This window comes from Zosterops lateralis (genome assembly GCF_965231275.1).
Source record: "Zosterops lateralis genome assembly, chromosome: 1".
Taxonomy (NCBI): domain Eukaryota; kingdom Metazoa; phylum Chordata; class Aves; order Passeriformes; family Zosteropidae; genus Zosterops; species Zosterops lateralis.
This window is the reverse complement of record NC_139762.1, coordinates 107,605,785-107,632,847: the sequence shown is the minus strand read 5'-3', so window position 1 is coordinate 107,632,847 and position 27,063 is coordinate 107,605,785. Positions and strand designations below refer to the sequence as shown.

At 37.7% G+C, this 27,063-nt stretch overlaps 1 protein-coding gene across 2 annotated transcripts in view; it reads left to right on the top strand.

Moving 5' to 3' along the window:
• Positions 1-27,063, top strand: part of CDH2 (cadherin 2) — a gene marked incomplete at its 5' end in the record, with an annotated part of 114,583 nt that overhangs the window by 22,311 nt on the left and 65,209 nt on the right. Inside the window, one exon of one of the 2 annotated variants that reach the window (XM_083868051.1) lies at positions 24,755-24,876. The exons of the other annotated variant lie outside the window; for it this stretch is intronic. Of the gene's footprint in view, positions 1-24,754; positions 24,877-27,063 lie in introns of those variants that run through there. 2 annotated transcript variants of the gene reach the window in all.

Sequence of the window (27,063 nt, the reverse complement as noted above, 5' to 3'; positions counted from 1 at the left end):
CCAGGTACCTCAGAGCACCATCCAAACTGGCCTTGAACACGCCAGGAATCCACATCCACAGCTTCTCAGGGCAACCTGTTCAAGTGCCTCACCACCCTCACAGTAAAGAATTTCTTCCTAGCCATACAAGAAAACCGGTGCATAAGAACTCTTGTTGGGAAAGGTAAACACCTTTCTCTCACTGACACTTGCTAACTACTCTCTGTAAGCATATTGTTTACTGACAGAAGTGTTAACTATACCAGTAGGTCAAGTATTTGGTTTTCTCAACCACCAGTACTCCTTCTATCAGCTGCTACAGTGTTTGTTTAGCATCATCTTTTATGCTAAAAGTTTTTTGAATGTACTTCCTTAAATCAAATTCTTACCACTGTGCATTCATTAAATCCAATTAATGTTTGCATAGATTGTAGGTTTCAGTGCTGATTATCGTCTGAATTCTTCAAGGGGGAAAACCTCAAACAAAACCTTAACAAGAAAACCCCTTGCATTAAGTGTTTTCTGTAAAGCAGTAAGTAGGCATTTTGCACCATGGAAGTAATACATTGGTGAAAGTCTTTCCAATTCAGTATGTGCTTTTCTGTTCAAATAACCCAGATTTTCCCTTTACCGTGGTTTTAGTGCATGTATGTGCTTTTATAAAAAAATTAATTGGTTTAAAAAACCATATTGGTGAACTTGGTTATCGGGGGGTGGTTAATGGGGGAGTGTAGGTTCCTCAGGGGTCACAGGTTCAGATCAGTCTGTCATCTGCATCCAGTAACTTGGCTTCTTGGTAGATAATGCAAAAGGAGCTTTGGTTGATTTGGTTTCTTCTGAAGGAGTCTCCGTTGAAAAGGTACTTATAATACAAGAGAAAAAATACTGCTGAAATTAGTGGAAACTGGGTCAGCACATGCGGGCAGGGAGTGCTCATGTGTATGAAGGTAGCTGGAGAAGGTCAATATCACAGTGCTTTCCTGACTGGAAGAGAGAAGCACTGAAACAGAGCGGATTTTTAACCTCTTGAAGTGCATTTATGCAGAGCTGAAATCTGTTGGGGCAGTAGTTTTAACAGCTTGGAGCAAATAGCACATCTAACATTTTAGGTACTGTAGGTGTTTTTGCCTGTGTGTAATTGATTCAGTATGTTTGCCAGAAATGGAATGAAGTCTGTATCACACTGAAACTTCAAATACAAATTAACAGGAAAAGAAATGCCTCTCATCCTTGCCCTGTGTGTCATTACCCGCACTTCTGACCATGCCAAGTCTCATTTAATTAAAATCTTGACGTTATGCCTGTGTGCCAATTAATTATTTAAAAATTATATGTGTCATTATTTATAAAAATGGATTTTTTTTTTTTCCTCAGAGAAAGTGATTATATCAGTTGTTACAGCTGCAAATGATCTGGAAGTTATTTCCCCCTTCCAGTTTTTGAAACAAAATCTCTGTAATTTAGAGATGCATGCCAGAAGGCCAACATAGTGTGGCTAAAATGGAAGATTTTTGTTAGCCTTCAGTGAGTTTGTTGTTTAAAGGAAGCAAGGCCTACAAAAGCACAGGTGCACCTGGCTTTGGGAAGCAATTTTGCAAGGGGTATCCCAGCAGAACATGGCTGTTCCAGTCTGCTGGGCAGGTCATGGTGCAGTGAGGAAGCCTGGCTTAAAGTGGCCACTGTCTCAGGGTATGTGGGGTTTATATTGCAGCTGATTTAAAACAAAAATAAAAGTTACTGAGTCCTAAAATATTGAGTTGTGTGTTCCTCACAAAACCCAACGATAGTATACAAGGATTCTTAATTTTTTAAGCCCTGTCTGTCATGCAGGACATAGATAAAAAGCTAAAGAAACTCACTCCAAACATTTGTTCCTGTAAGTGACTGTCAACTTTCAAAAGGTACCTAAAGTTTTTGTAGGGTAACCAAATAAGGTCTTGGAAAAGGCTGCTTTTAAAGACTGCTTGCTGTCTGCTCAAAGATGATAGTGTGACTTCTGTTGCAAACAATTAAAAAATTGTGAATGTGAGCCTAGCAGATGAGCAGAGTCTGGTAAGGGCTTTATATGTATTTTTCAGTAGCAATAATTTCTTGTAAAGCATTTACACCTTTGTAGAAGGGGTGGAGATAGATAATAGTTTGGTAAGCTGTTACACCAGTGTTTCAATAATGCCTGTCAACAGTATGTATTTATGATGCAGAGAATTTTCCAGATTATTGGTAGTGTCAAAATGTCACTGCGCGACAAAATGTGAGGATTTTTTGTTTATAGGTCTTTGTTTTTATTTGGTGCTAGAGTCCTAAAGTCTCTGTATTATTGTTTTAGTAAGAATCTTACTGTCTTACATTTTAAAAATTCTGCAAGCCGTGCACAGATCTGCATGCACTGGATAAATTAAATTCTGAGCATACCATGCCATGAACTAAGAGAGAAGGTCACCTTTATGCCATAAATGCAAACTGTGTCAATAATACTGCTCATTTTGCATCTCATACTTCATATTAAATGTGCTGATTTTCCCAACATCAAAAAGTAAATTTTGGGTTTTATATTTTATTATATAATAATAGTAATATTAACAAAATTATAATATTAGACAAGTCTTTAGAAAGACCTGGAGATGCCAGTGGGGTCTGTAATACTCAATATGGGACAGACAAGTGGTTTTAGGTTGTTTCAGAACATACGCAATTAATTCTGATAATGTGATTGGGGGATTACTTCTCATTTATGCACAGACTATTTGCTTCCTTTCTGAATGCATGTGGATGAACATGGTATTTCTCATCTTTTAAACTGATGCTGCTACTGAACATTCAAAATATGTTTTCCTTACTATAGCGAATATTAAAATTAATGTTGTAAAAAGGTTTTGCTACAGGCTGCAGAATTTTTCGTGGTTCTATGGCTTGAACCATCACGTGTTCAGAGCCCTCCGAGGTGGATATTGCAGGTTCCAGGCACTATCTGTGGCTCTTAAAAAAAAGTTAAATCTCCATGATTGAAAGACTTAAAGAGTGCTGTCATGGGGGATATTGAAAATGGCTGGGAAAATTAGAAGGCCATTTTGGAAGACTGATTGCCCCAAGTTCTCTCATTTCAAGAGTAACAGTTCCCCTTATTTAGAGGCCATGAGAATTGCCAAGCAGCATCGGCAGCTCCCAAATAGAGCTTGTGAGAGACAAACATAAAACAGATGCACATTAAAATAAGGTTTTCTGGTAACAATCCTACTTGTGCCTCACTCTCCCAGACCCAGATGCATTGGAAGATTTTGTGTGGAGGCATTTGCATTGGTGTGGATGAGGTGGCTGAATTAAAGCTTCATCTCTGTTTTTGAGTCTGTAAAAGGTAGTAGGACCAAAGAGTGGAAAGAAAGGTGGGCTGAAAGAGGTGTTTTCATGAGGGACTGGATGGTACAACTTCTCTGATGTTAGTCACACTGCAGAGAAGACAACCCAGTGTGCATCTTCCTTGGTCACAAAGGAGCTCAGGCAGATGTTACTTCTCAAGTCTTAGGTCTAAATCTTGTATTGGAACAGAGTGAACTAAATTACCATGGGAGGGGGCAGTCCCACATCTCTTCTTAGCCCTTCCAAGTGCATGTTTTGCCTTAGTTACAGTGGTCTTGCAGCCTCAGTATGGATCAGGGCATTGGTCTGGTCGCATGGCAGGTTTACACTGACGTGAAAGAGAAGTGAAATTCCTGTGGATCAGCAGGATGAGTGAACTTGTTCCATAGCTGCACTGCAGTGGCTGCTGGGAGAAGAGGGATGTGGGACCATGGGCTGCAAGACCACATCTTTTAGCAAGATCTTGTGCCTAAATCATTTTGTCATACCAGAAGTGTATCCTAGCTGTGTTTGTAAATATTGCTCATTTTCTACTGAGATCTTCATCTCAGCCATACTGCTTTGCTGTCCTTTTAGATCTGCAGAACTAGGGTGGTTGATTTGAGCATCTAGTATGCAAATCAGATGACCTTTTCACTGTGATTACTTTTTTTTTTTTTTTAATGAATGTATAAATCATGGATGTTTTCACCATTATCCCTAGCCCTTCTGTGAAATATGAGATCAGTGTGCAGCATTTTAATCTCCAGTCTGTCCAGTCCCTCTCCCTCCTCACTAACAATCCAGCAGTAAACCCCTAAGCAAGTGGAGGTCTCTTCAGACAAGAAGAGTTGCAGGCTTATTGCAAAGACAAAATTAAGCAAGCAAAGCCAGCTACCATAGTTGTAAGTCATTTTTACATATGCTCCCTGTTGAGCTCTTTTTAGTCACCTGGGTTCATGTAAAACATTACAGTCTACCAGGGCTGCTTCAGGGGCCTCAGTGGCATTCTTGGTTCCTCAGACTCTTCCATGTGTAGAGATTTGAGGGATAGCTCTGCTGGAACCTGCTGCTGTAACAGAGGGTGCTGCTGCCTGGGTGTATGCACGCTGGCTCTCTGCTGGAGGCTGCTGCCATCCTGCTGCAGGGCTGATGACGCAGGCTGCCTGTCTGCGCTTTGTCTCTGAGGGTCAGAGCCTCCTGTCGATGATCAATAAAGATGTGCTAGTACCAGGGCAGCAGCAGCAGAAGGACTAGAGCAGCACAAGGATGTGCGTGGCCTTCTGTCAGGCTGTGCTCGTCACTGTCCTTAGCAAAGTCAAGATCTGAGGTTGGAAGTATTTTGTGTTGAGAAGGCAAAAGAGCCCCAAGGCTCTTGGTCACACAGACCTTTGAAGCTGCCTTCAGAAAATAGTCTACGGTGCTTTCTGCAGTAAATTCCTGTGGTAGCCAGACTTGCTGCCTTTGTGCTAATGCTGAAGTCTTGTTCCAGGTGTATGTACTGTGGCGGTTGGGGTTAAAAATAGAGACACATTCTCCTTGACTCATAATCAGTTTGATTAAGTTTGTGTTGAAAACAACAGGAATGTTTCCATTTAAGCAGTAGGCTGTGACTTGTTTTGGACAACATTTCTAGAGCTTCCCATTAAGGGAGAAAAAAGAAACCAGAAGCCTTGTAAACTATCTACTATGAAGTTCTTTAAATAGCACAATCTATCTCTCCTCTTAAATTAGTGGTCAGCTTAAAAGTAATTCATCAAAACCAGTGGATTTACATAAGTATGTGGTATAAGAGGAAAACTAGGTCTGGAGTTTCTGAGACTACTTGAAATTCAAGGCAAATCTGTCTAGTTTAAATCAACCACAAACTTAGTAGGTTTCTAGTATTTAGGGGTTTGGGCTTTTGATTGTTTTTTATTTTGGAATATCTCAGCTAGAAAAGGGAAATTCTGTAGATCTGCTATGGATCTTGCATTCTAGAAAAGATTGGCAAATTATTTTTTACGTAACTTAAGTGAATGCTACGGGGAATGACAAGGATGTGAGTTTTCTGTTCAGGGACAAATAGGAATAAAGGTGTATCTCGAGATTGTGGTGGGTGATGAAGAGAATGTATTGGATGGCACCGGTGTGTTTCTTCAGATAAAGATTTTTTTTATATCTGTGTTTATTATAATATGACCCAGTAGTCAGAACTTTTGTTGCTTTTTCGTATGACTTATATATTTTCCCATAAAGTTGGATGTTTGTTAGTACCTTTTCTTTTTAATTAGAGTACTGATGTGCAGTTGTGTAATTTAAACATCCAAAGTTACACTAGTGTTTCTTACCAGTTTACATGGATTATTTTTTTTTTATTTGCCCTTGACTGGTAATGAGCCTATGAGCTACAAGCTATCTGTGTGCCCATGGGCAGATCCTGATTCTAAAAGTGAAAACTGACATCTGTGGCCAGAGGGGGCTTTTCAATGCAATACTGTGTGGCTTTGCCAATAATTTTAATTTTTCTAAGCAGACTTTAAGGGGGGGAGTGGGGGGGAGGCTTTCATTGTTGAGTAAAAAAATCTAATGAAGACATTTCTTTTTTATTATTTTTTCTAAATTAACTATTTTGTGCTCTTATAAGAACATTGTGAAAATAAATCTGCAGTATTTAGACAGATGCAGTACAGAATGAATTCCTCATCTGAATTCAATGACTGCTTGCCTTGCATGGGTGCATATTTGGTGCAAAACTTTGGAAGTAGACTGTAATACTGAAAAAATAGATCAATTTTAAGGAGTATTAGGAACTTGGAAATGTTCAGCTTTTCTGAAATGCTATACAAGGTACAGAATATGAATATAACATTTTAAATGAAGCAATTTTAATACACTTGCAACAGTGCACCTGTTAAGCAGAGATCAATAAAGAGCTCATGATAGTTAATGTGCATCTCAGTTTTACTGCAAGTATTCAGTGTGAGAAAGGAGCAGAACACAAGAAAATAGAAAATTATTTGATTGAGTTTACCATGGGTTTTCTTTTATTCCAAGTCACAAGTTGGGAAATCCATGACATGATAAAACATGGAAATCTGTAGTTCCTGCTTGCTTACCATTAGTATTGGTAATTAGATGTTCTTTCTGTAACTTTTTTGTACTTCTGTCAAACTGCAGTAGATGTGAAAACGAGGGACATCTGTTTTTCTTAAATGATAAATGCAGTACCTCAATCGCAATTAAATTACATAGGTTCAGCTCTCATTAGGTGAATTGTTTTGGGTTTTTTTTTCCTTTACGTTCTTGAAGCAGCAGAAAACACTAAAATTTCATCATTTATTGTCAGTACAGAAAGTTCACTTCAAAGCTTGAAATGACTTTTCCTTTCTAGAAACTGATGGTTAATACCAGGGATGAATTGTGTCATGCAATGCTGAACATCATCTTGTGAGCTGATTCTAGTGTAGGAACTGCCCGGAACTACGGGGAACATCACACTTTTTTGGGGGGAATCCTTTCACTTTCTAGTCACTGACACTGTAGGGAGCAGGAGCCCACATCCTGTTGTGTGTCACCAGGAATGCCAAAAGTTTATAGGTGATTTGGAGGTAGAGTACTTGCTCGTAGGAGATGGAAGATTGCTCGTTTGAATGGAAGATTGCACTGGCCAAAAGGGTCTGTTGCTTTGCTCACCCAGCCTGCTCCATCAGAGCATTTACTGAGTGCTTCCTCCGTCTCTCTCCTCATACCTAAAGTCTCTCATCCCTAAATTTCAAAAGTTGTAGTTTTGGGTATTTGGAAACACTTTTAAAGTGGTGCGACATTGACTTAGTAAGCACAGGGGGAACAGGTTTTTTAGAGCAGGATGCCAAGAATGGTTTAAAAAATGCAGAGTGGTGTTCATAGTTCAGAGCAATTAAGCACGAAAACTTCCCAGTAAAAATGTTGAGATTGGAATGGGCTTTTCAATAACGCAATAACTCTGCCATCTACTAAAGCCTTTGATTTTTTTAAAAAATAAAACATAAATACCCCCTGGTTTTATTTAATATGTTTTACAGCCTTCGTCTTTTGTTTCAGTAAGCAATATCAGTTACTGACACCTAGTCCAGTTCTTCATCTTCCATGATGATCCTTTGTTCCTAAAAGGATAACAGCATTGGATACAGGAGAAGAGTAGCATATGGATTAAAAGTATCTAGCTAAAGTGAGTGTAAGGCTAGTTGGAGTTCGGTGGGTTGTCTTTACTGAAATATTTTCTCATGAGTCATTACTGTTTGTTTGTCATTCTGCTTGGCTTTGCATCATTGGTCAAGGTAGTTTGTGTCCAGTGAGTCTAAAGGGCTGACCTAGAAACTTCTGTATTGTGAAAAGGAAAGCCTTGGAGTCAGACAGCTCTGAACAGAGCCACATGTACTAGTGAGGCCCTGCTTCTCACCCAGGGGCATGGTGGCATTTGTGTGCCACAGGGGAGAGGACAGTGGGTGTGCCTGCAGTTGTACCAAGCAAGGCTAGTCTCCATCCAAGGAGATCAGAGCTGTGCTCCACCCTTGCACTGGGAATGAAGCCACAGTAGCAATCTTCACAGTCTTGAGAGACTTGGCACGCGTCTTTTAAAAGTGCATTCTAAGAAAGAGTAAAAAGCAAGAGTCAAAGATGATCTCTATATTTAAGAAGGATCCAGCTATAGGATAAGCTTCTGGAGACCATCTGAAATAGAACAACTTTTAAAGAAAAATAAGTCTTTTCAAGGAGCAACTCTCTGTTTCACCCAGAAGAGACAATGTAAAGAATCCTCACAATAAAGTCTTCTTACATATTTGGGTGAAATAGTCTTTTATAAAGATAAAGAAGGAAGAAAAATGGGGAAATCCTCCTCTCCTCAGCAGAGGCTTGGAGTTGAAATACTCATTGAAGACAGATTTTGGTAACTGCTAATCTTTTGCTGGCAGTATTTTCATCATGGGGAAAGCTGAGCGTAGTTGTTTAACCTTTTATTTTCTTTTTCCTCCTCTTCTATTTTTTTTAGCCTTTATTAATCTAGTGTTAAGTTTAGGAGAACGAAGATTTTTGTTGCTACCAGGTACTGTCTGTTCTTTGATACAATTCTTACATTTTTGTCTTTATTTTCTGAGATTATAAAAAAAAAAATCTAATGAGTGAATTCAGAGAGAGACCAGAACATGCTCATGCATCAAACTTCTCTTTGAATGCCACAGATACCAAGGCTATTTCGGGCAAATGACTTAAGAGGTGTGGCAGTGAGCTGATGGCCCTTATCTCTAGCTGTCACCTCCGTGTGGGATCTGATGGGACCTGGGCATGCAGAATGTGTGCTGCATTCCCAGATGCTGTTCTGCCACAGCTGCGGGGAGGTCAGATACTGGAGGCACCTCTGGTCATCTCCAGTCAGCTCCCAGGATGGTAACAGCAGAAAGTGTCTATGGTTTATTTTGGTCCAGTGACTTTGTCTCTGGCCACAAAGGAGAGATAGCAAAATGAAAGAACTGCATGCCTCCAGGAGCCTCTAGTGGGTGTGATTTAAGTTATCTGCAGGGGACAAAGTGTTCCATAAACTTCATCATATGGATTCTGACTGTACTTTCTGCTAGATCTATAATTAGTTGGTAGTCAATTATTGTTTCATGCATTAAGTGAAGTTAAGATGTAAAAGTGAAATTTTCAGTCAAAAATGAAGCAAAAATTAAGAAAGACATTAAGGAAAACAAGCAGTGCAGATTTAAATGCTGAACACTTCTAATAGCAGTGAGTAGCTGAGCATGTTTCTGTGAGTATCCTTTACAGTTGAGAGGAAGAATTGAGGTCAAATCGTGCCATGCTGGGTGAATTTACTTGTTTCTCCAGTGCCAGAGTCTATACGATAGAACAATCAAACGTGCAAAGGTGACACAAAAAATACTGTTAAAAGAAATTTAAAAACCTTAATTTAGAAAATGATAACAATGTGAGTAAAAGTCTCATGCTTCCCATTTGTTTGTCCGTCTATGTAAAATGTATATCTAGTAATTTAAAGTTAGCAGACCGTAATACAAGAATCTTTGGTCCTTAGGGAGTTGTGAAATGCAACCTGCCATTATCCTTCGACTAATAAATGAACGTAGCTCCTTAATATGCCTAAAGAAAATACTTAAGGGAAGGGGAGTACTACACTGAGGGTACAGCATCCTGAAGTTGTTACTTTTTATGTACTAAAACTAGAAATTGTGGCAGTTGTGGCAGTGGGATTGAACTTTGACAACAGAATTTTTTTTTGTTGGTATTGGGTTTTTTTTGTCTTTTATGGATCTAGGTTGCTGCTCAAATCTATTGCCTGGGAAGATGGGATGGATGGTTTTAGAATGTTGTTTCCTATATCAGAATGTTGTTTCTTATGCTTATGCTAATTCTGTAGAGCCTTCCTTGAATGTTCCATTCCCTAAAAAAAGGCAATGCTCTTCATTTCTCATTGCTAGACCTGTGAACCACTGGCAAGTATGGTTCAGAGGTCTCCTATAGAATTGATACATGAGGCAATTAGTGTTCCACTGCATTAAAGCAAGTTGGTCTCCTGTCAACTTTTACACTCCCTGAGAGCAAAGAGGCTCAAGTTGGCACACTTACTTGCCATCTGAAGTCTAAACAGGGATGTGGTCAAGAAGGAAAGTTGAGAGGAACATGTCAGGGGTTTAAAGTGCTTTCATATTTGTCCAGACAGGATTTTGCTAGGAAGGACCTTTGTGGTGATGCTTTTTTTGTTTGCAAAGCTCTCTCTCAATGACAAGCCCTGGGTAGTGCAGGCTGTCATTATCACTGTCCGTGGTCTAACCATTGCACAGTATGCATATTTTGTGATGTCTATAATCTGACAGGCCAGGGCTGTTGAAATGCCATGTAAAGTTCATTCCATCCTTTTTACTAGTTAGCTGAATTTTCTTCCAAAAAGATAGTTTTGCTTCGTGGCAAACCTTGGAAGACATTCTCTAGCGTTTTCTGTATGTAAGAACTAATGACAGTGTTACAAAAATAGTCCCAAACTTTTGAGTCATCTTGCTCCACTCTTCCTTTGTTTTCAGGGTAGTTGCACGTAGGCTGAATTGACCTTTTTGACTTAAGTTTGTTCCATGCAAAAAGAGGCTCTGGAGTTACTTGAAGGGCTCTCAAATCTGTCTTCCCCATGCTACTTCTATGTCCAAACACTGAAGTCAGGATCCTGCCCTACTCCTCTACATGTTTTCATCCTGCTTTCCTAAATGCAGACCTCAGCATTGTTTTTGCCACAGTTCCTGCTGTTGTCTTCTTCTGTATCCCCAACCTGTTGAACCAGAGAGGCCTCATCTTTCAAGTGTGTACTTCAAATGCACCTTTTCTTCAGTTTTGTTGAACAGGTTTGAACAGGTTACCATTGTCACATAGCAGCTGACAACCTGTTGTGCATATGCTCGAGTGGTGGCACTTCCACGGGGTGGCAAGCTGAATGCTACCATTCATTGCTAGTTTATGCCAAAAAAGTTGTAGGCGCATGTATTTGAGTGCTGTATCTTTTGACTAGATCACTCAGCAGATAGACCTTTCTGTTCTTGCACAGTCTTCCCATCTTTTATACAGAGCCCTGTGAAGTATGTAATGTTGTGAGTTGGGATATCAAACTCATGTGAATTTTGTGTGCTGAGAGCTGATCATCTCCTAAGACAGTGGTGCAGGGATTGGTTTAAGTTCTTCCTCAAGACTTATATGTAAATGCTCTGTTGAATAGTGAAATTATTCTTAACAAGACATGGTGTGCATTCTTGGGAATGTAATGAAAGACCAGAAGTTCAGGAATTACACAGCAGAGAGGCATAAATGGTTCTGCAAGGATAATGAGAAGTTATACCACAGTTTTCTCCTGCTCTCTTGGGATGTGGTGCAAGACCAAAGTTAACTCATTTTCTCATAAGCCCTGTAATTTATCAAGTTACTCAAATGTTTGTGGTTTTCCTTTGTAGGATGCCATTCCACAAGATGGCAGTGCTCAAAGGGCTGTGCTCATTTTTGAAGTGGGATTACAGGGTGGGGAGAAGTGGCATCAGTTTAAAAACAGAGAGGGAAATTCTGTCCCCACTTTTAACTTTGCTAACTAGATTGAAGTCAGCCTACATTTTAAGCTGGTGATACAGTGGGGGAGGACACTCTTGAGCAGTTGATTATACAACAAAGATATCCAACATGACAAAGATAATACAAGTTTGGAAAAGTTTTTAGATAAACCCTGTACCTTTTTACAGAACAAACAAAGCGCAGAAGTCTGACCGCCTTCGTGCTCAGTGCAAACCTGATTTTTTTAGAAAACCTTGAAGTCTCTCCTAATAAGCTAAAAGAATTGGGTAGGAGCTGTGTGGAAAAGGCCTGAGCACCAGCCCACTTGGGTGCCCTGGCACTGGCAGAGCCCCAGGAATGAGCAGTTGCATTTCGGCTGCTTCTGTTGCAGCAGCTGGACCTGTTTAGCTGAATACTCTGCCTCAAAAAATCCACTCAGATTGCAATTAGGAAAAAAAGTTAATGAGCTCATATGTTAGGAATGAATAAATGTCCAGAAGAAGTTTATACTTACAGATGTTTTGAGTGTCGGTAGCTTGCAGGGCTGCTTGCCAGGAAGGGACCTCTTGGTCAAACGCCAAGACTAAAGTGTTAGAAAATGAGTCAGTTTATCTCTTTACCATTTATCATGCTCATTGGACATGTAGAGGATTTTTTGGTTGGTTGTTTTTTTTTTTTAATTAACTGTCTAGCAAGACCCCTTTCCTCTCATATTTTTTTCTTCCAAAACACCCCTGGCCCCTTCCCATCAGCTGAGTGTTATTGTTTTGTTTGTGGACTGAAACAGTGCTAGAGAATTATGAAATACCTTCAGTTAAAAAAAATCTGGATAATTGCATTCAATTAATGGCAGAATAATATGTGTACTTTAAACAAGAAGTTATTTAAAGATAAATCATGTCAGTAGCTACAAAGATGATACTGAAGGAAAACCATTACAGCTACCGAAGATGTTAAGTTTGTCTTGGTCTCCTTTCTAGTTTGCAAGCTGGCTAACCAAAATGTATGGAAAAAGTTTTTGCTTAACCCTTCCAGCAAAGTATTGCCTCAGAATGAGGCATCTGTAAAAAGTAATGCTTGCCTTTGTACAAGTGGACTAAAGACAGAAGTTGTAGGTTGTATGCAGTTTTGGAAACATGCATTGATCACTGTACATATATACTTGTCTATGGCATGTTTTCATCACATGAGAACTCAAAATTTACAAACAAGCACAATTTCTAATGCAATAAGATAATTAGATAATTTTCTTAAAACTAATTTTTAATTTATGACAAAAAAATAAGAATTCTTGAGTTTCTTTTACAAACTATTTTTCACAGCTATATTAACTTTAGAAAACATAAAAGGTTTAATTTCATTAATGGTTTGTATTTACAAAACCATTGTTTTCACGAGCTGATGGTTTTTGTAGTTTTTTTCAATTAAGCTTTATTTGGATTCTGTGGTGATCATTTTGACACCAAATCATGCTTTCCACATCTACATCAGCTATTTGGACATAGGTTAAAGCTTCTTGGTTTCCATGAAGTTTTTAGAGGTTGATTGTTTTAAGGCAGTGGCAGGAAGGAGGTGGCCAAAATGCCATGCCTTTTTTATTTGTTTCTTCAGTTTGTTTTTGTTGTTCTTGTTGTTGTTTTGTTGTTTGTTTGTGGGGGTTTTTGGGTTTTTTGTTTCTTTTCCTCCCCCAAAGAGCTACCTTAAAATGCATAATGTTAGCTCAGGAAAGCAAGGATTTATTTGACCGAAGACCCTTCCTCCACACTTTCTTCCCTTTTCTGTTGCAAATCAGATAATCTAATTTCTGATGCTGCTCAGAGTTCCATAACATAAATCTGAGTAGACTAAATGTTCTGCTGCATCTAATGACTTCTGTGTACTTTTGAACTGACTGCATAAATTACATAGCAGAAGATTCATGCACAAAATATACAAATACTGAGTAGCAGTAAATGGGGTTTGTGGATGAAATTCACTCCATGCAGATGGCCCATTTAAGATGCTTCTTCTACTTGTCAACCTCTGCCAGAGGTATGTTTATGGGAGGAGGAGGGTAGAAAAGGATGAAATGTAATTTTGGCACTGTCTAAAAGGACAGTAAGTAAGCATCTTACTTGACAGCCTGTCCAGGATTTGTGGATCAGATAACCTGGATGCATATCCTTCTCCTAGTTTTGCATTTGTATTGGAAGCTGCAAATAAAAATTACTTTATAGAAGGAAAAGTAAAATAATGTGAGTTTTGTTTAAGAACTTGGTTGTTAAAGGGGGCAGTAGTCATATTAAGTAAGGAGTGATCGCAAGGTACTGAGTGCCATCCCTCAAATAGGGTAAACTCTAAGTGTTATCTGGTGTGTGGAGTCAAGGAATGCTATATTGAATAAAGATGTAAAATTAGACTTCAAGAAAGGAAATGGAAATTCTGTGAACTGTAGCTAAATTTACAGAGAAAAATAAAAGGGGGTGGTCAAAGCAGGCTGGGGGCAAGGGCTATGGGGGAGGTCTTTGGGACAGCACCCTATGGTAAAACTGGAAGGCAAAAATTACTACATTAATTGTTTAAATAAAATTGACCTTAGAAATAATTTGGTTTTATTGAGGAAAAAGCATCATATAAATCTGACATTATTTAGGCCCTTATTTATATTTACAGCTATTAAGAGATAACTATCACATTTAGAGGAAAGTAATGATGTTTTCTCCTAAGCATAATTACTATAAGCAGCAAACATCAAAGGTCAGTGTTACCAGAGCACTCTTTAGGATATCTGAAAGAGCCATTATTGGTTAGGAGGCTATATACTGAATTGAAAGCTGTGGTATATGCCGGATTGAGACAGAGAAATAACAAAAAGTCAACAGAGGATGCTCTATTCCGGTGTCACCCTAAAGTCAGTGTCTGTGTGCATGTATTCTGTAAAACATATCTGTAGAAATGGCTTTGTACTTCCCAGTGTATTGTTCAGCAGTGAGATGTGCATCAAATATGCTTACTGTGCAAGTTTAATTATGTTCCCTCTAATTGCTACTCTTGCGTTTTCAGCGTGGAACCTAAGTTTAAAGTGCATTTTGCTTTATCATCTTCAATATTAAATGTTGTGTGGATTCATCTAAGCCTTTATTTTTGCAGATCTAGTCCTGGCAGGTTTGCCCAGTGGAACTGTTGAGGCCGTACTGTAAGGGATATGCTGTATTCTTATAAATAAAATAAACTGTTTTCTCTTGGTACCTACACCAGCCATCTCATCATCCTCCAAAAATAGTTTTGCTTAGCACTCCCACAGGTGTATTAGCTTCTTGCATTTGGCAGTTTACAATCAATGCATAATTTTCTCAAGAAAGGTTGAGGGGTTTATTTTTTTAAGATAGGATGCTATAATACCATTCTTCCCCTTTCCTTTTGCGTACACAAAAGTGTCTCCTTCATCCTTATAAAGTATCCAGTGATGCATTTGTATATTTGTTGTTTGGGTTGTTTTTTGTTGGATTTGTTGGTTTGTTGTTTGTTTTTGTTTTTGTTTTTGTTTTTTTTTTTTCTCCTGGATGTTAAGGTAAATTTCTTATTTTTGAGAGATTTTTTTTGAATCTCCCTCTCTAGTTTAGTGGAGCTGAGAATCACAATCCCTTTCAAAGCCTAGATGTAAATTTGCTCTCCCAGAATGTTGATGTTTCTAACCTTGAACCTTAGCAGATACCTCATCCTTGATCTTCTGGAGTTTGTATGTGAGCTTTCATGAGTGAAACATAGCCAAAAACCTGATCTTTTTCTTTCCCCTGAAAGTTTTTTGAAACCACTGCTAGTTAGAAAGTTGATCTGAGGAAATTCCTACATAGAAGTACATGAACTTCTGGGATTTAAGCCTTTCTGTCATCTGCTCTATCTTTTGCTTGTTTGGCACATGCATGAATATGCAGGTTCAGCAACCTTGCTGTTTGGTCTCTGCCCTGTTGAGTGCAATCTCTGGAAAGTGATTCATAAAATGGTTTTATGGATACTTTTCAGATGCTGATGTAACTCTTTTTCACCATCTAGAAAAAGAACAAAAAATGATGATGTTCGTATTTCTCTCACATATTTGTCTGTGGTAGTGTTCATCCCCAGAGCATTCCAGAGTATTGCCTCCACATTCTTCTGGGGAAGTAGGTGGGGTGTTTGTTGTTGTTTCATGGGTTTAGTGTGGGGTTTTTATTCAAAGGTTTTGGGTTTTTTGTATTTTAGAGGGATTTTCCAAGGGCTTTCTTACTTTGTTATTTCTGTTTATTGATTTTGTTTTTAAAAAAATGAAATCATCTCTTGTGTGGGCAGCGTCCTGATTCAAGACAAAATTTAGGAAACACCTAATACCACTCCAGGACAGCCAGTGATAGGGCTTTCTAAATCCGTGTTTTATAATTCCTGCCATACCAGCAAAACCTGTGTTGAAAAACACCAAGATTGCAGAGAAGAAAACAAATGTGCAAGTGAACAACTCAGACTGGCTTCTGTTTCATAGGTTGCAAAGAGCTAAGAGCTGTTCTCACATGAAAGGCTGTTTTTTTCCAGAGGTGGTGCAAGGTTTTGGAAGTTAAGAGAGTCAGAGGAAGTGCTACTCTTTCAAACATAAATGCATGTTAAGTGAATCTTATTAAAGACTCTTGCTGATATCTGCTTCCATTGTTCCTATCTTCACAGGCTGGTGCACTCATGGCACCCTCACGGGTCATGCAGGCTTACAGAAATCCTCATCCTCCTCCGTATTATGTGTCCTTCAAATACTTTGTGGACGATATCATGCCTCCCTCAGTTGTTGCTTCACTGAGATACGTGAAGCATATCGCTATGCTTCACTATGTTCAGCTCTTTAATCATCCCTTATTAATTGCTCTTGCCAGGCTGCTTCTCATGTTTGTTGCTTAACTTCATTTTGGTTTGTCTTAATCCTTCTCTTTTTTAGACTTGGACAAACAATGGATTTGGGATACTAGTTAGGGAGGAGAATACAATACGGCTAATTACCACTAATTATCCTACCTCTAGTCTCTATGGATAATGTAGCTATGTGTACTTTTTTTCTACTTTATGTCATTAGAAGAGGAAAGTCATTTTTAGTATTGCACTGACTTAAATAGAAGCATGTGCATCCTTTGGTTGCAATAAATACAAGGGTTGGTTGTTTTGGGTTTTTTGGTTTTTTGATGGAGGGGAGATTGATTTAAAGAAACATAGCAACTTAGCCATAGTCCAGTTATCAGAGAGGTGGTAGCTCATTTTGTAGCTCTGTTTTCTTGACCTGGTAACCTGTAGTCACTTAGTATGTTTGAATAGTGTTTTTACGACAAAGATCAAGAGAAGGAAGGAAGGAAGGAAGGAAGGAAGGAAGGAAGGAAGGAAGGAAGGAAGGAAGGAAGGAAGGAAGGAAGGAAGGAAGGAAGGAATTGTTACAAATATGTAAATCATGACTCATTTTCCAGTGAGAACTGGTAGAATTTTTGCACCAAGTTATAGAAGAAATACGTATGATTTACTGCCAGACATTTTATGTCAGATAATTAAAATTGTTTAGGAAAGCTGGGTATCTGAAACAGAATTGGAAAGCAGATCAGTCTGGGGAATTGTCCCATCTGGCAGATGTCTGCAAGAAATCACTGCAAGCAAGAATGATTTTTTTTTCCTTCTTTCCCCCAAATTATATATGCTTTTCCAAATTTAACAGCAGCCCTCTAAGAAATATGTGGTTTGACTTTCATTGTTCCCACTGTGAGTGCCTGTAAGCACCATTGAGGAAAGACAGATTTCCAGACTGAAGCAAATATAAAAGGATTATTGCTTTCCAGAATTGTTATTTGATAGGTTAAACCTCACAGTCCCAGATTTTTATTTTTTCTGGTTGAACAGAATTATTGAGCAACCACGACGTCCTTGTTTCTACAGCCAGATGCCTTGTATCAGTTCTGTATCTCAGTTGCAATGAGGATAGCAATGCAATTACTATGATTTTTGTCTCCTGTTTGTATGTTTTGGGAGATCTCCTGTAAGTGTGTTAAGAAGCTCTCTTACCAGAAGACTGAAGTTTGTTAGATGGAGAGGTACATGTCCAGTGGAAAATGTTTTAGGCCTCCTCAAAGAAGGAGAAAAAAATCCAACAGCTGCATGTTTTTGTGTGTTCCTAGCTCTTTTCAGATGTCCTCATGCCCATTTTTTCCCCTCCTCTGAAAACTGACTTTTGGACTGTGAAAAAGAAAAGTTAAAAAAGTTGTCATTATGTGTATTCTTTTTGAATTTTTAGCTTCCTTTCTGGAATTAGTGCCCCATTCCAAATCCTGTGTTTCCTTTCTTGTGACTTGCAGTTAGAATATGAGAACATATAATCACTGACTGGTATTTGCCCTCCTACCAGCTTCAGTGAGTGAAGTAATACTTTAGAACTCTGTTGGAAGTACAGTTCTAAATGTTTTGTTCATCTTTAAAGATTTATTCGTTTGGGTTTTTTTTAATGTAAATCACCAGATACCACAGTTTATTCAAAATATTTTTTCTTTTCCTTGAAACAGACTTGGTTGAATGTTAGATGTTGGATACTTATTTATTACTGAAATAATGTTGTTTAACAAAGTATATTCAGGATAGCAAAGATTTTTTTTTTTGCAAGCACACCCATTTTCTTTGTATGGGAAATACTTTTTTACATGTAATTCATTTGCTGTGTTCCAGCTTTCTACAGCTTGATTATTTCCTTTTTTAAATCATTAATATTGTATTGTATTACTACCACATGGAGAGTAGAGAAGTCCCTTACAGTGAAATGATAGCTGGTTAAATTTAAAATTATTTCATCCAATAAATCTTGGGTTCTTTATAATTGCTTATGTTCATACCTGAAAGAATCAATGCTTAGAGAAGTAATTTATATTATATGAGGCAAAAAATTCCTGATAAGTGTGGACCACCTGAATGAGAATAGCTCCTCTGGAAGTTTGTAGTTGAATTCAGTATTTTCAAGACAACAGTTTTTCTTTATTCTTTTGTAACAGTCATGGGCACATCATACTAGCTCTGCATGGAGGTGAGAGAACTGGAGAACTACAAAAGTAAAAACCTTCAGTAGAAGTTTGGAGTAGTTTCTGTGTTACAAAGACTAAATTCCAATATACATAACTGGTCCACCCAATAGGGAGATACTTACCTAATGTAATAAAGACTCTGTTATGCTTTAAAAAAACCCTAATCAAATAATACTTAAAGCTAGAGAAGAGCCTCTCTGGGATACTACTTTTTTTTTTTTTTTCCTACTCTATAAAATAGCAGTGCAATTTTAGAATTAGTTTATTGTGTTCTGTTCTTGTTCCCATGCTGGTGGAAGTCATGCTTAATTTTGGCCAAAATGAAATACTGCCTTTATTTGTCTGCATGTTTTTGTCTCTGAAATGAGCAGCAGAGAGAACCATGTATTATGCAGTATATTTCTCTGCCTCAGTCACAAACACAGTATTTTTGCCCTCACGGTCTCTTCAGGACATGCCACTGCAGCACTGTACTTGGTCACATGAGGAATTTTAGCTGGTGTGGTGGAGCTATGGGACACTTAAATTGTGACCCAGGGTTTATATTGTGCTCTGCAGTTATTCAGTTGAGTCCTATACTCATCAAATATATACTGTGATGTGAATTCTGCTCTGAAGGCAACAGCACGTTCCCTTTCTGAAAAGAGGTTTTGCATATCTCTGTTAGTATCATTATTCAGAAATTTTACAAAGGAATAAAAAAAAATCTTTGATTCACCATATCCCAAAGTGTTGAAGTAATGTGTTTTTAAATATGTTTAGTGTTACATTTCAGACTCTCACCAGTTTCAAGTTGGGATCACTTAGAAAGTAGAGAAGATTGGATGTTGCAGTGATCATCGCTATCTCCTTAAATAAAAGCCCGAAATGGGCGCCTTAAAAGCAGCATTTGGGCTTGATATTAGCAGAAGCCCTTATTTATTTAGTTTTTCTTTTAATGTTATCATGATGGTAAACTTCTTTGCACAAAATTTATTACGATTTAACTATGATTGAAAAGAGAGGTAGTGTTTAAAAAATGGAACTGGCATCCAGCTCTTGAATCTTGGTTCTTTACTTGGTATGACTATCTAAACACCTGCAAGACCTCTTGCTCGGTATAGGAAAAATGCATATTTCCTTTTTCTCAGACATGGAAAAATGCATTGGCCACAGTTTTGATCTTCAGAGCATTTTCACATTTTCTGCTGAAACTATATTATGTAAAGATAAACTAATACCACAGAAAAACCCCAAACAAACAAACAAACAAAAAAAGAAAAACAACAAACCAGACAGCAAAATGGCCCCACTGATTGATGCCTTTGTAAAACACCTAATTTAATATATTTTAAATTAATTGTGTTTCACAAAGAGAAGCCTTATAAAGCAAAGACTTAAAGGTATGGAAAACAACACTGATTTTTAATTAAAAATCCAGTCCTCCTGTAATGCTGTCATAGTAGTGATGAACACATTTTGCTCTGCTGTAAAATGCTGCATCCATTATGTTGTGAGTTTGGCTTTGGTGCAGCTGCATTGGGGCACAAATGCAAAAGAAAAGAATCTGACTGACTAAAGAGACCCTTTTGTAGAGATGAAGCTTAAAACGAGTTCTCTCCAGCCTGAATTTTTGTTGCTTTTGTTGTTCCTGTTGGTTGTTCACTAAGTATAGGAACAAAAGGGTTTTAATATCCAAGTTAAGAATAGTTTCTAACTAGGTGGAACCAATGACTGAGAATTAAGAACTTGCTGTTTGGACGAGCTAGCAGAAGGGCTTCCCATTTGGAGACATCTATTAACAAAACAAAACAACCAGGTTTTTTAGCCGTGTTCTATCCATCTTTATTCCTGTTTTAAAATCAAATTTCCCATAGATTTGCAAGTTTTGGTTTGCAAGTCAGTTGTCTAAATAATAGAGAACATTGCTGCATAAATAGACTTGAGATTTAAATGTAGAAATGAATCCTATCTGACATCTTTGTCTAGCATTAAAATTTTGTTGACCACCACTCCTAAGTTTTAGGAGTAGATCCTTCTTACGCACAATTAAACTTTTAGTAGCATGAGAATGCAGGCTTTTATATTCAGTTTTCATAGTGAAGGAAAGGTAAGATGCTCACTGGTCTAGTACAGCATGCATTGAAGCAATCTGAGTTCAGCACAATAATGCCATCCTTTGACACTTTGTCAATCTGTCAGGGTTTTCTTCGTAATTCAGTTTACTTAAACATATAATGCATAAAAATGTTGAAATTATAGAATAGGAAATAATGTGGATCAAATAAATGTTAAATCAAATTTGTAATTATTGAAGTCCTTTGCAAGTATTAAAGTAGAAAATTATATGTAGCTTTGTTGGTCAAAAATTTTATTTTTTATTTCAGGAATAGAGGCGTGTAATATGTGATGCACCTTACACTGTGCTTTTTTGTAGAAACACTGTGTGTGCTATTTCAAAACTATCTCTTCCAGAGGACTGTGCACTGGAAATTTTTGAGAAAACATGGTACACTTTAGCCTGAACCTTATGCTCTTAGCAAACAGAGTAGTCTCATCAGCAGATTTTCATTTCTGTGCTGTATCTGTGTGTTCATATTGGGGGAGAACAATTCTGGAAACAATTTTTCATGTTTGGTGTATGTTTTCATTAGCGGTTTCCCATCCCCTTTTTCCTCTTGTCTTTTTATCTGCCCTGTGTACTTCTCCAGTAAAAATGCATTTTACATGCAAATGATGATAATCAACCTTTGCAAATCCATTTGACTCAGTTTAAAAGGAACAGAACTGGAATGATTGAGAAAAGAGGAATGGGATCCTTGGCAAACTCATGATATATGGTTCTTGATATGTTGTCTTTTTTTCTATATTTACACATAAAGAAAAATAACGTGGGAAAAAGGAAAACTACAAATCTTGCTTTTGGTGGTTAGGTTTAAAGAGACTGTAGTAGTTTTACTAAGATACTCATGTTTGATTGATGATATCTTTGACTGGGAACTTGTTTTGCTTCTGAATGCGATTCCATTTACTAACTTAGCTCATTACCAGTATTTTTTTCAAGTGAAGATTAGTTTTAATATACTGGGATATGCTTAAATTGTTTTCTTTTTCATGTTAAATTTCTTTGAAAAGTATATTAAGTAAGCCATTAACATGGAAGACTAGAACAGTACATTAACAAAATGAATGTTTGACAAGCATGATTCTTTAAACGTACATTGTTTTTTCGTTTCATATGGCTGTAAAATTAAAAGTGCTCCTAATGCAATTCAGTTTCAACAAATGGTGCTTTTATCCAATTGAAAAATAATCACCTTTTCTTTCTATTAAGCAAATTAAATGTTTTTATCAAGTAACTAGATTATTAACTTAATGTGCCTCAGTTATTTTGACCAACAGGAGAGGGAAAAAACCTGTATAGGTTTTGCTTAATATGTTCAATATGTTAGAACCAAAAAACGCTAAAAGTTTATGCAGTAAATCATAATTGCATTAATTTAATTGTATAAAAACTATGATCTTTGGATTTTTCTCTTACTAGCACAAGTTTGTGCAAAAAGAGATATTGAGAGGGACTGGGGAGGTAAGTCAGAACAGCTGAAAACTAAATGCCATGCCAGTTTAAGCTGTTGTTCACAACATTTTTAGAGAGCCTGAGTTTGAAGTTGGAGGCAGCAATATATACGGAGTTTAAAGTTGCTGTGGGTAAGGTGATGATACTGACACAAATTCTAATCTGTGAAAGTTTTCCTACGAAGTGGATTTCCATATGAGTAACTTTAGTCTAAGATTTTATTTTGTTGTCACTACATTGCACTTTAGGTGAACTACAGATAAAAATGAGTAGGTAGATTTATAACTATTTATGTGTCCCTTGACATCAGGCATAATAGTTGAACATTAAAGAAGATTCTCATCTTAAAGTTAGTTTGGAAAAAAGAGTTTTTAAATCTAAATGTTACAACAATCATATAGAATTGTTTTAATACAGAGATAATTCTCAGTCTTTATTGCATCTAGTAGCCCACAAGAGTCTGTATTTGTGACTTTCTGTAAAATTAAGCAGGAAGGTCTAAGACTATGAAGTAGAATAGAAACCTCTTCTTTCATGAGTCCATTTGTAGTTGAGTGGATGTGCAGAGGCATTTGTGCTGTGCAGATGGAAGCATCCATTTGATCGCACTTCCAAAGTTACGGTATCTCGTGTGGCCATGGAAGAACAAAGCTGTTTAAGACTGTACCTTCACGATCTGCCTGGTCCTTCTTAGGCTGTTTTCTTGTCTTTCTGCTTATAGTAACAAATTAGTATTTGCATAATCTGTGCATGGTCAACATTGTCTATATAACTTTTAAAAACACAATGATAAACATATGATGGAAGAACTTGTCTTTTGAGATGTTACATCAGTATCGTCATACATTTTGGTTTTTTGTGTTATTATGGTTAGGTTCACTGGATCAGCAACAGTTGCTGCTTTCATGGAGTGAGAAGCTCAGTTTCTTTTTTTACATTTTCGTGCATGCTTTTGTTCCCACATAGTCGGTTTCTTTGATAGCCTGCGTTTACCTCATGACATCTTGGTGGTTCATCTTGGATCAGCAGCAGAACTGCTTTATCGTGCTGTTCTTTGGGCAGATGTGCGGGTCTTTGTACGCCTGCCTTCCAACTTTCATCCCGCCTTTTGTCTCTGTGGCGTGGAAATTGATCCCCCCTAAAGGGTGCTGTCAAATTCAGTCAGGGAGAAAAGGATACCCTCCCAAAGCTGGAGGAGAAAATCAGCGGGTCCCTAAGGATGAGACTCTTTCAGCATGGCTGCATAGCTAAAATATTGAAGCTGGTGGCTCTGTGTGTGCCATCCTAAGAATTTGTCAGTGTGAATAACCCCCCCGACCCTCCGACTGTATGCAAAGCAAGGCCTGAATAACAGCTTTGTGCTGCAGGAACTTGACACATGGAGCGGGACTAAAAGCCGGGTTTCATTGGTTTTTTCGGACATTTAACATTCAAGTCTCGTAAAAGAAAGAAGCTCGTTATGACTCAGTTCCGTTAATTAGACGTAAATTACTGTCTTCAGTGCCTTAACACAAGGGAAGGTAAGGGGGAGTTCTGCAGGACCAGAGGATACAGGAATTGTAATTAGATGAGGGCTTGGGCTGGGAAAGGGTGGTTGAGCACAGGCTCCCATTGAGTTCCTGGGGCTCACGCTGAACAGTGTGTCCAAGGACTGAAGTCAGAATAATCTCTTTTTAGCCTCCACCCAGATTTGTTGTGTTTCATTCCAAGATGACTGGTGTGGCTGACTCTGAATGATGTGATGAACAGATGTAGTTCATCTAGTAAAGGTTTTATCTTCTGCGGAAAGCTTTAAGCAATCTCCGTTTTAAAAAGGCGATTAGCCTTTAATTCTTAAAAGTTCAAAGGGACATCCAAAGTATTCCCTGACTTCTCATGGTCCTGGGCATAGCCATGGGCTTCTCATGGTATTTATCATCTCTTTATCATGAACAGGCTAAAAATATTATGCCTATTACATATTGTCTAGCATACTCTGTCCCAAAAATTTGGGGCTTTAAGCAGAATTGTAAAAGCATTAAGGAGATAAATGAGTTTGGATGTGTCTCTGTTCAAGAAGAAGTAATAATTTGTTTTGAAGCTAACAATTCTTATATTAGATTTGATGGGGTTTTTCCTATTGCTTGCAAAATTAACGGTTTGAAAAATGTATGACTTAAAAGATGCTTTAATCCACTAAAATAAGATTTCTAAAAACCATTTTGCAGTTGGTTGATTCAAATTCAGAGATGAAAGGATTGTTTTCTATAGTGTAAACATGGAAATGTTTATTGTCCACTTTGATAGTAAATAGCAATAGCCGCAGTTTTTCCTCTCCACTAAGGTTTTGTCCAGCAGTAGCATTAAACAAGCATCTGACTCAATAGTAGTTGTAGTTTTGTTCCCCTCTCTAGAGTTGAATTCAGAAGTAACATATTAGCATAACATCCACTATGGAGTAGTCAGTTTTGAGAGACTGATGGAAGTAGAAGTGCTTGAAGTATCATTTCATTTCTCTTTGAATGTCAGTGTATATCAAGGAAAAGTTAGCTGTAGGGACTTAATGACAGGGCAAGCTCATCACTGTAAGATAAACACAGTGAATAATTTTTTGTTTCTGCATTCTTATCTGTCCAGCTGTTACATGAATACCTTTTAGAGCCGAGCTGTAAATCTTCCTGTAACTTTTATGCTGTTTCTCTAAGAACAGTTTTCTGTTCTTGTGATAATAATGTTGGTAAGTAACTAGGCTGGTTATATGTAGTGAAGCTGGGATTTGTGGTCTTGCCTCCTGATGATTAGGCTTTCTTTGTTCAGCAAAAAGCCATTGAAGTATTAATAAAGGCAAAAAACAGCAGGTTGCTCAGCACTAGTCAGAAGCCAACACAGCGAGGAGCAAGGGGCAGGCAAGAGGAGGACACAGATGGGCTTGTGAGTAAATACCAAAATGTAATTTCAGGCTTTTCTTGTAGAGAAAATAATATAAAGTTTAAAACCTATAATGAAATGGTCAGTTTGGGCAACTGACACCTAGTGTATTACAGAATACATTAAAAGAGTTTACCAATTGGAATGTCACAGTTTGAAATGCAGGAAACACAAATGTTACATTTATGTAAAGGCTCTTGGTAAAACAAAACCATAAGCTGGTCTACTCCCAATAATTCTTTTTGAGTTTGTTTTTAATTGGTCCTCATTTTCTAACCCTTGAACTACCTTTGAAGTAACAAGCTAAGAAACACAGAAACAATTTCAAAAATACTGGTATTCCGGAGACAAATCTGACCCTCAGGCTCATACTTATCTGCAGGCGTATTTGCTTCTGTGAGTGCTCAGAGGGACTCTGGTAGCTATGTTGTTGTAGACTTCTAAAACCTAAACTTGTGAGGTGTCCTAGAAAAGCAAACAAAGTGTTTTCTTTGGACAGAGTGAATTGTTTTGTTCTTATCTCAAACTGTTTGGCTTGTAAGTCCCATTTTAGCCTTTTCAGTTACTTCAGCAAGTTGATAGGGCGAAACATTGTGTTCTTCACTATGCAATCTTACTCATTAACTGTGGTCACTGTAAATTATTGTCAGAGTGACAATCTGTTAGTGACAGGATGGAAGATACCATGTTCACCCATGCAGCTGGAAGGGCATAACTGTTACCACTGAAGGTCATTACAGAATGCAGAAGGAATAGCTGATATTTATTTTAGACGATATTTGCATGGCCAGTGTTGAATGTGTCATCTATTCAGATTGTAAGAATGCTGTCTACAGATAAGAAACACTTTATTTTTCTCATTGCAATACTGCCAGCTGAAAATAGCCTTATAGATGTTATTAATGTGATTCTTGTTTCAGTCAAGATAGAATTCTATGCTGATTCTTTCTGCTCAATCAGTTTACCATGTAGGCCATTTAGTGAAATACTTAATAAATAAACTCTTATGAACTATATAAATAATTAGAGAACCAACTCCTGTAGATGACCTAGGAGTCTTGCTGGAACAACCTATGTCCTTCATGTTCTACCTTCTGCATCATCCGATTCTAATCTAATAGAGTCAAGTACATAAAACACAAGCTTAGTTAAGTCTGTAGTTACCAAATTTCTGTCTGCCAGCCTGGTACATGTTTTTCTCCTTCCTGTTAGTCAGTAAAAGAATGACTTCTGAAGAGGTTGAATCAAAGGAATTAAAAACATTATTAGAATGAATGAATTTAATAAAGAAATATTGTATGTAAAATAATTTTTTTCCTAGTCCAAAGTACAAATAGCAAGGATACTTCTCTTATACATAATTTGGATGGACCTCCTTCCAAGCAATAGATCTTCTGTAGTTAGATATTCTTCAAGAGTATGTGATCTCTTCTGCCAGCTTGTCTGAAGGGCTCAGCTTCCAGCTGCTAATTTTGCTCCCTTGGATCTATGTTCTACCTTACCTCAAATCTCAGAAAATTTTAAAGAGAATAAATCCTCCTTCTCTAAAGAAAGGTCTTTATTTAACACTGGCTTTTATAAGACTTGGAGTGCAAGATCATGTATTTTTGTTAGCTAGTACAGAGCAGCTGGTACTTTTTGGCCCTAAGTGGTGCCAGAGGAGATTTTGATGGGATATTAGGAAAAAATTCTTCACTGGAACTGTTGTCAAGCATTGGAGCAGGCTGCCCAGAGTGGTGGTTGAGTCACCATCCCTGGAGGTGTTTAAAAGACATGTAGATGTGGCACCTAGGGACATGGTTTAGTGGTGCACTTGACAGTGTCATGTTGATGGTTGGACTCAATGATCTTAAAGATCTTTTCTAAACTAAATAATTCTGTGATTTTAAACCTGGATGGGTCCTGATTGGGGACTGTCTTGTTATAGTTGCCTGAATTCATAGGGTCTTTTGTCTGCTTGGACATTTTGAGAGAAACTGTGTTTACAATGAAAAAACAAACAAACAAAACAAACAAACAAAAAAAAAACCTTTATGGCATCTCTTCCCCACTGATTTCCTTTCCTTTGTAATCACAAGCCCCTTTTCTTCTGTAAACATATGAATTGGAAACTTCACACCATCTTCTAACTGATCTTTGTTCACTGTGCTTTAGTCTTAATAGCTTTCCTGCCACTGCAGCACCATTGTA